This window comes from Charadrius vociferus, unplaced genomic scaffold (assembly GCF_000708025.1).
Source record: "Charadrius vociferus isolate BGI_N301 unplaced genomic scaffold, ASM70802v2 scaffold228, whole genome shotgun sequence".
In the NCBI taxonomy this organism is placed as follows: Eukaryota; Metazoa; Chordata; class Aves; order Charadriiformes; family Charadriidae; genus Charadrius; species Charadrius vociferus.
In genome coordinates, this window is record NW_009649864.1 from 1,207,948 (window position 1) to 1,217,881 (window position 9,934).

The window sequence follows — 9,934 nt, forward strand, 5'->3', positions numbered from 1 at the left end:
TGCAGGTAGAGAGGTCATGACACCTCCTGCAGGGTGTCAATCCAAGACTTTCTGCATAGCACTACTGGAACACTTATGAGCCATATTGATCTGGAAATGACTCTACAGTCTTTGATATCTAGTGATAAGGTCAGACCACTGTCCTGGCCATGTGCTGTTTACCCTGAATTTGTGCTATCTATTGGGTACAGGGATGGGTATCTAGACCTGAAATATGGGAAGTTAAGCGTTACATGTCTCTTTAGTAAAGATGAGGCTAAGCTACAAACTGAGATGAGTAGGGCATTTCAATTTCTCTATGTTCAAAAATGTTCAGACATTAAAAGTAATAATTTAAGCCATTGGAATATGAGCAGAATAATATCTATGAGAGGAGATTTTTTGCTAAAATAACTTTGGACCACTGCCTTATTTTCAAAAGTCATTTGGAAATGCAAGGCTTGTTAAAAATCAGTGGGTCTTAGAACTCAAGTTACCTCTAAAATGGGGTTTAAACTCCCATTTCACTTAGGTATTTTGAAATGTCTAACAGGCTTGATTCATCAATGATCCTCCAACACATTCCTTTCATCTGAACATTATTACCATGTGAAACATGATTTTGTCCCTTGTTTATATCTCTTAACATCTCCTTCCCCCTCTTCTTCTAATTCTGTAATTGTATCATTTCATTCTGTCAGTCATTTGGGGGTATTTTGCAGGAATGGTGCTTTTCTCAGTGAAGCTGCATTATGTTACATCATTGCTAAGAATTCAAAGTATTCTGTGATAAGTGCCTGGTTTCTGATTAGATTGCTGCAGCCACATCCTGAATAGAAACTACTATTGCTATCAATATCAATTTTCCCTGGTTTTGCTGATGGTTCACACTGGGAATATGTTATATGAAGACTTTACTCCTTTGGCCTCCTTCTTCACTCCAAAAATTCTTCTCACCGTCACATCACGGAGAGTTAAAAGATGAGAGTTTGTTCTGGAGTGTTTTCATGTCTGCTCGGCTTTTGTAATTTATCTTAGTTTCCCTCATCTCTCCTCATCTCACACCAGTGGGAAGACCCATACACCACGACAAGTCAAGCCCCACATCCCCCAAACACACAGGCAGTTATATCCATCTTTTCATATAAATTAATAAATATAATGAGAAAAAGAATTATAAACACACCTCCCAGTGGTACTTTGGTACTGTGGAAACTTCACATGCCCTAGATTAGTCCGGATAGTCACTGAATTTTGCTTTATGATCATTGGCTTCTAGTAAAAAACAGCATTTAGGGATTTTAATAGTGTCTACTAGAATGTTATAAGGACATTGCCCGCATACAGTGGCTACTGCAATTGTGATTTCTAGAGGGGAAGCAAGGGGTCTTCATTTATCACTGTAATATCCATTTTAAATCAGCTTTGCTAAATTAACTGGCAATCTTAAGGATATAGTGATGTGGACTAAAATGAACTCGGTTACGCTTGTCTGTTAATAAGGAGAAATTCAAATGAAATCAATATTATACTCTAGCTTTCTAAAGGCACACTTGAAATTTGAATCTAAGCTATGTATACAGAGATGTATACAGATGTTATAGGCATGTGAGCGTGCAAAACCTATGTATACATCTCTGTATACATAGGTTTTGCACGCTCACATGCCTATAACTCATTGGACATCCATTCTTTATGCTTAAAACTTTTTTGAAGAGCAATGTGTATTTTTTGCATTATTGTAATTCCCAGCCAGTTTACAGGAATCATTAAAACATGATTGTTTGCCTTCACATTTTCGTTAGCTTTGATGTTCTCTGATGACTTCTACCATAATTAACACTGGCACTTGCCATGAAAATATGTAAGTGGTCTTCACTTGCACAGGAGGTACTTCACAAGTATCCTGACAGAATAAAAAATAAGTAAGATGATACACATGAAAGGAAATCTATGTCTAACTTTTGTGCAAAAAAAGTAATCTGTAAATCAGTACATTGTCTGTATAAAGCAATAGGCTCCTGATTAGTATGGGAAACAGAAGAATTAGAACATCTTTTGGAACTAGCCTGACCCTCAAACTACTGTCCAATCAAGCCCTGAAGCATGTGTCCACTCTCAATAGATGTAGTACCATATTGTTATATCCTGTGATTAAACCGATGGGGAAACGGACAGTGACAAAACCGGATGCATAATGTTTTCTTACCAGCCAATTTTTTTTTCAATGGGTAGGTATAAAATTATATTGGATTCTGTTCTGCATAACGTCCTGTTTAGGAAATGTATAGAAAGATATAATCTTGCACTGGTAGTGGATGGGCAAAAGAGGTGAATAGGTCTTTTCCATCTCCAGCATGTGTGAACCCAGAGAACGGTCTGTCATCTGTCAGTCAGTGAAATGTATGTTGTCATTGAGTAGCTAAAGGTCAGTGTTTAGCTGAGCTAGGAGAATAATTCAGAGCAAATCAACTATTAGGCAAATGTTCCCTTTTTTTTGCTCACAAGTTGTCTGCAAATAGATCACAATTTTCTCAAATATATTCATTATTCAGAATTATTTCCTGAATGATTTTGGTGTGTAATTATTGGTCTGTTCACAAGCCTTTTGAGTGCTCAGTTTTCAAGCTGTTTTAATTGGACATACAGATCACATGGTATCTTTCTGTCCTTTGATAAGGTAAATGTAACTCTTTGCCTCTACTTTCTGGTGGAAACATCTCAATTACAGAGTTAGAGTTCAATGGCCACTGCTATTCCATTATATGTTCTTATCATTTATGTAAATTTTTTTGTATGTAAAACCACTAAGCCAGATTCAATCCCATGGAATACTTATGTAAATCAGGAGTAAATCTATTGAATCCAGAGAAGTAATACGATGTAGAATCAGTGTGAGAAATAAGGCCCTTGAGAAATTAAATCACCTTTATAACACGTTTCTTCACTATAATAATTACACTGCTGACTTAAAGTGCCTCTCATTTCATACCAAAGTTTGGACTCCATTGGTTTCATTTGGATTTCACAAAGATTTTTCCAACCCTTTTTCCTTTACTGATTATAATAGAATTCTTCTCGGGTGACACAAGCATGTGTGAAACAGGACTAGCCAACCCAAGGATGCTGCAAAGAGAGTAATTTGGATTTAGTTGTTTGCAGCCTTGTTTGTGTGATTTCTCAAATTTCCTCTGTCAAAAGGGTCTAATCCTGCTTCTTCCCCTCATGCCAATGCGTGTGAGTAATCAGGGCTCTGACAGACAAGCTCTAGCAGATCCAACAGTGATGCGTCAAGGCATTACCACTTCCAGGAGGTCCATGCTTCTCCTTGCCGGGCAGATACCACCTCCCCTAGCAGAGCCTCCAGACCCTCCCGGCCTCAGGCCAGGATGCACAGCAGCAGCTGGTGCCACTAGATCTTCAAGCACCACATCAACATCTGCAAGGCCTGCAACGCCTTTAAAGCTGACAAAATGACACATCGGTGTAAAGCTCCACCAGAGTGAAGTCATGTTTATGGGGTGTCAAAAACACCCCATTCAAATGCAAACTGTACGAAATTTAGAAGTAAAATGTAACAGCCTTTACAGCTCGCTGCAGAAGGCATTCAAAACGAACGTGGCATTTTGGGAATTACAGCGTGAACTATTGCCCAATATAATTGTCAGCGCCGGGTTCTGATCTCATTTTCACTGGTTTTTCATGACTGCAACTTTTCAAAGCCTGTAACTTTTATATCACTCTGAAGCCTTGATCCAGCAAAGCACTTACACACATACCTAAATTTAGATTGTAGATTCAGGGAGCCTGAGATCAGGAAGGGACCATCTGTAGGAGCTCTTCTGTAGCACAAACCACTTAGCTTCCCCTCCTGACTTCTGAGTTGAGCCAAGTACTTTAAAGTCCAGGAGCAGCGCCTTTGAAATGAATTTCAATTACCCACCTGCTTTGAATCACAAGCCTGTTACATGGTTTGTTGGACCGGGGCCTCCAGGAAATCAGAATCTGGTCTTCGACTCTCCAAACCTTTCCAATAATGGTTTGAATAACAATTCTCTCATTTAAGATTTCCATGCATTTGCTAAGAGGTTGGCTTGATAAAGAGTATCAGGACAGTGAACTGCCTGTAGCTGTCAGCTCTTATCCTCAAACTGCAAGTTGTGCAAAAATTCTGCCTTTAACCGTGCATGCCTTTGTCCCTAGCTGAGGAGGAGGGGCAGACGTTTAGCTGCAGTCACATTTTGGTGCTTCTCACATAATAACACACAGTCTGTGGTCCAAATTCAGCTCCCGGTTAAATCGGCAAGTGTTCTCCCTATTTGCGTTGGCATCCAAGAAGCAAAACACATTAACAACTTAGGTGCATACAGCACACAGTTAAGTTTATAGGGATGGAAAGAAACACAAGAGCAAAGTTCTTCTCACTGTCCTCAGAAAACTGCGCTAATAGCCCCAAACATCGTACAATTTCCCATAAGAGAATTGACTGTTTCAAGCATTGTTGTACCATTTTCTCTCAAGACCCCCTACTTGGGAAATACTTTACATTACATTTACGGCCCAGGAATGTAAGCAGGACTTGAGCATCTGCTTAGCATCACGCAGGTGCTCACGTGTCCTCCCCAAACAAGAATTCTCTCCTGATTGACTCCCATGAGAACCGACAGAAAATACGGCACGAACTCTAGCATCTGTACTAAAGCTTCAACTCCTCACTCCCTTCTTTTTTCCCCTTCCCACCCCTCGATTTCAAAAAAACAGGAAAGACAAGATTTGGAGATCAAGTCAAATGTCCAATTTATTTTTATAACTTGAAACTGGAACAAACGTTGTTTTGAACGAGCGTACAAATGAAATGGTAGACACATGCTGAACTCAACATTGTGACAGTAAGGGAAAAAAAAAAAAAAGAGGCCAAAAATCTTGTACAGAGAATAAAAGGAACAATAAATATTTCACTAAGCCATATTGAAATGACCTCCAGCCATCTCAACATTTTATCCATAATAAAAAAAAAAGTGCTCTCGTTTTTTAAACAGAGCACAAATACCAAGCAATAATAAATAGTTCCAAACTTGTAGTAAAAGACAAAACCTCCAAGTAAACAACAAAAGCTCATACAATAAGTAATAGAAAAAGGTAATAAAAATATTTTGCCTTGCCGGTACAAATGCAAACAACTTAAATCAACGTTACTTTGCTTTGCAGTTCTAAAATACAAAGAGCACCATAAAAATGAGTTTGCCTGTGATAAACAAAACCTTGGACTGTCTTTTACATAGGACTGGGATGAAATGCTGATTTTTTGACCCTTTCCTTAAAACCGGTATTTTTCTTTCTAAAACCAGGTTCTCAGACCTGTCCTGTTGCCAAGGGAGTCGCTTGGAGTTTTGCGCTGGACTTCAAAGGCAGCAGGACCAGACACAATGGAAGAAATAAATTCAGCCTTAAAATAATTAAAAATGATTTAAACTGTGAAGAGAACTATGGCAGCATCCTAGCTATTTTATGTCCATGTAACATTGTGCTTATGGCCTAGTAAACTACAGTTCTTCTTCTAAGCAAGAAGAAAATGAGGGCCATTTCGTTACCACTACAGTCTGCAGAAACACAACCCTTGTGCTTTTGGGTGACTTATTGTTAGGTTCAATGATTCAAGTCACAAAATTAGACAACTGCTGGTGTTTGCTATCCTGGATGATTAAAATCAACAGGGAGACCAGTGCTCCTAAGCAACTTACACTAAAACGAAAGGTAAAATTCTTTCCCAAAGCAATGAATTGTGGACTGAAAATATGCGGTTAACTTCTGATCTTCGTTACACTGATGCGTGTCCAAAGGATTCTACTGAGTTCCGTGACATGACTCTGGATTTATATGAATACCAGAGATCTGAATTGTCAACAAAAAGTGAAAATGTGCCTTTAAGGGACCACATTCCAGCCTCAGCTACGCTGGAGTAATCCAGGACTAAGAGTGATGAATAATTCCTGATTTCTATCAGTTTAATTGAGAACCAGAATTTGTCCAGAAGTCTTAAGGGTACGTCGTTCAAGCCAGGAAGACATCTATTTATCTGTTAGGTAGCTCAACCAAATTCTCCCTGCTGTCACACCCATGCCTCTCCAATTGCTCCAGCAGTTCTACACCGATGAAAGCAGTGGAAGAATTTGGCATGGCCATGTTTGGTTTTTTCTTGTTTGTGTTTTAGCTTTACCGTCATTTCCTGCAAGAGCGGTGAGCATTCTCTCCTTCCCCCCTTCACTAGAGCATCAGTGCCTCTTCTGCCACCTGTCCTCCCCTCGACCCAAAAGGGAGAGAGCATGAGAGAGAGAGAGAGAGAGAGAAAGAACAGCAAAGAAGAGAGAAATCAAAAGGCACAGGATTTCATCCCAGTCCCTCAAACATTCAGAAATTTATGGAATGTACAATTAGGAGTGAACAGCAGCAAAGCGGCTAATAACATGGACTGGCAAGACCTGTACACGGAGTAGGTCCTGTTCTGACAGGGAAGAGGAGGGCCGTGCCTGGACCAATTTTACTTTAACCCGGTTACAGCTGTACCAACAGCAGCCCGTTTTACCATGTGATGTCAAAGTGGACGCAACAGTTCTCACTGTTTGCTGTACAACGACTTTCTTCCAGAGGGCGGTGGCAGGGTGCGGGGAGCAGTGAGGAGGGGGTGGCCGGGAGAGGGAAGATGCGTTGGACAGCTTCTTGTTTGGAAGGGGGGTGGGGAGGGGCAGGGGAGAAATCTCCTCTCTCTCTCTCAAATCTGTGGGATGTCACCCCAGACACCTTTATGGGAACTGAATTTCATTTCACACGAATAGGCAATAACCATCCAGCCTGGTTCAACCGTACCTGGTAAAAAACCTTGATGCAAGGGGTCCAGGCAACTTTGAAGTTATTTAGAGCCCTGTGGGAACAGCACTTTTTTGTAGGCCATTTCTGACAAAAAAAAATATATATACAACTAAAATTATTTGTGAACAACAACAACAAAAAAATTAAAAATAAAAAAGCACTTAATTATTTTGTTTTGTTTCTTTTACTCAAAGGTCGTCTAACAACCCCCTTTTTTCCTGTACAATAAGGACTTCACATACAAATTTTTTTTTATTTTTGCAATATTTTATCCTGCCAAATTAAAAAAATATATTATGGCAGCCTGTTTGTTTGTTTTTATTTTTATTTCCAAATTCACTAACAAAAAGGTACATTAAATCCCTTTAAAAGGACAAGCGTACAGTTAAAAAATTACAAGCTTCAGTAAAAATACAGCAAGTGCCTACATCATATGAATCAACCAATATCAATATCCATTCCAGAAGGGGAAGGGAATGGGGGAAGGGGAGAAAAAAAGAGAAAAATAGGTACAGGTCAGAAACGTGATTTTTTTTTCTGCAAAGCAATAACAATATTAAGCACTTTTTTCTACATACTTTTTCTACATGGTGTAGCAATCACCTTTTAATCCCCAATACAGGATTCTATACATTTTTTGAAATAAAAATTCAACACCCAAGGCAGAAAAAAATTTACTAAAACTCAAGACTTTACAGTTACAGTGACAAGAACAAATTTATAGACCCACCATTTAAATTTTACTGCAACATTTTCAAGGAAAAAAGAAAAGTTTTTTTTTTTTTTTCTTTCTGGTTTTGTAAAATGCCCAGGCATTCTCCATTATTACAAATACTGGTCCACTTTTACAGTAATCAAGAAATTTTAATATATATAATATATACTAAAACCCCGTCACCAAAAGAAAACAATATACACATGGCCATTATGGCATTTTTTTAATAACCTATTAAGCAAACTTTGAAAAAAAAAAGATTGCTCAAACACACATACACACAATTTCTTTTTTACCCTTGTATGTATTCAATACTGTAAACGTATTTTAAGACAGAGTGCACTAAATTTAACTTTTAAAAAAATTAGCCGTTGTTCCTGAATTGTTTTTTCTCATTCAATGATAACAACTTGTAATTTGTGTCATTTGAGTTTTAATTCAGCAGTAAATCATTTCCATTCCATTTCCTAAGCAGCGTTGTCCTGAAAAAAAAAAAAAGGCTGAGAATAATTCAGCTAATGGATGTCCGAAGTTGTGCTGGGTATACATCTTCATTTGATTGGGTCTTATGGCATTTTCATGTCCACTATCTTCAACCAGTAATTTTTTTTTTTAAGTAAATGTGGCTCTTTTTTTCTAAAGAATGTACTTTTCTTGTTTTACTTTTTTTTTTTAAAAGTCTTTTCATTTCACAAAAACGTTTTGCATTTGTCTCAAGAGACTCAAATAGGAAGATCAGTTTTCAAGGCACTCACGTCAAATTGAATGGCAGTAGAAAAACTGTCCAATAAATTATTTTTATTTATTTTTCTTTATAGTGCCAGTATTGTGAATGCCATGCTTAGCAACACTGACACTTAATCTCAGCTGTTCCCTTACAGTTTAACCCACCTTTGGGCCAAGTAGAAGAATATGATGTAATTTCTTGTTGAGAAGCCATTTTTCTCTTAACCACAAACAAAAGCTTTAAAGTGCGGGTCAACATAATTAAAATCTCTAACCATAATTGTCCACTGTTTGTTAATATTAGTCATAAAAGGCTTTAAAAAATTTGGAATTTGAAAGTAGAGCAGGTGCATTTTTCATTACCTTTTTCTGTCATAATGCTTTTCTCTGCATACAATTCCGTTCTGTTCCTAATTAAGTCAAGGGAGAAACTCTTAGCGACTTCCGAAGGAGCAGAATCTTGCCAAGACAGGTAAATCAACTAGAATTTATTTTTCCCTTCCTTATAATAACATCATTGTACATCATATAAGATAGTTCTAATATTCCCATTCATAAACCAAATCCCTACGAGTTGAAGCTTTTCATTGAGAAATGCACACTTTCTCATCCTCTAGTAATTATCTTAACTACAGCAAATCTGGACTAAAGTAGATGTCCTGAACTCAGATTTACAATTTTGCAATTTAAAAAGAAAAAAAGATGGCATCTGGCTGCTCCAAGGTTTGAAAAGAATATTACAATACTCAAGATGTACTTTTACTGTCTCTGGGAAGAGTGGCGGGAGGGGAAGAGAGAGGGAAAGACACCCCAAAAAGTGACAAAATGGCACCACTATGTTGCCATAGCTTTTAACAACAAGAAGAAACTATCCGATAGTAATGCAGAATAAAGAACGTTTCTGGGTTTTGAATGTAGCTACCTTCTGCACCTATGTCTTTTTTTGTTGCCATAACTTCAGTGATGAAATCCATCTCGAAAAGGCCTCTATCGTCAGCGACATTGTCAGTGCTACATATTCAATCCAATTCCAAAAGAAAGTGCTAATTTTAAAGATTGTTATCCGCTGTACAATTTTGTTTTCCCTAATCTTCAAGGTTTTTTAAGAAGAGGAAAGGAAACAAAAGAAAGAAAGAAAGAAAAAAAGACAGATTTCTGTTCAAATGTTGGCTTCTTTACAAGAAATTACACACGCTTAGCTTAAATTTCAACAAAGCAGCGGCCCAAAAATTATAATTTAAAAAGATATGTTTCTCCCCTACAATGCAAGTAATCTCAGGCTACAACTGGGTAAAATTAAAAAGGGATACCCAACAAAATTTTAAAAGAAATTTAAACAGAAAGAATAAAAAAAAGTACCTGCACATGCCAAAAAATTACAAAAACCCAATAAATACAGAAATTATTGCACAGTTAAAAGGCTCCACAATTTTTACTGCCTTAATCAACCCTCGGGTTTAATAGAACTTTGTAGACACAGGTTATATTTTAAGTGCCAAAGTCTGGCACCTACCATAGTTATGCTAAGTTATGTTTACGGAGGCAAGTTAGGTCATCTTTTCTCAGTTGGCAATAGTTAAACTGTACAAATAAAATGTTACCTAGACCCCTGAAATTTAACCTAGCGGGGGCGGGGGCGGGGGGCCG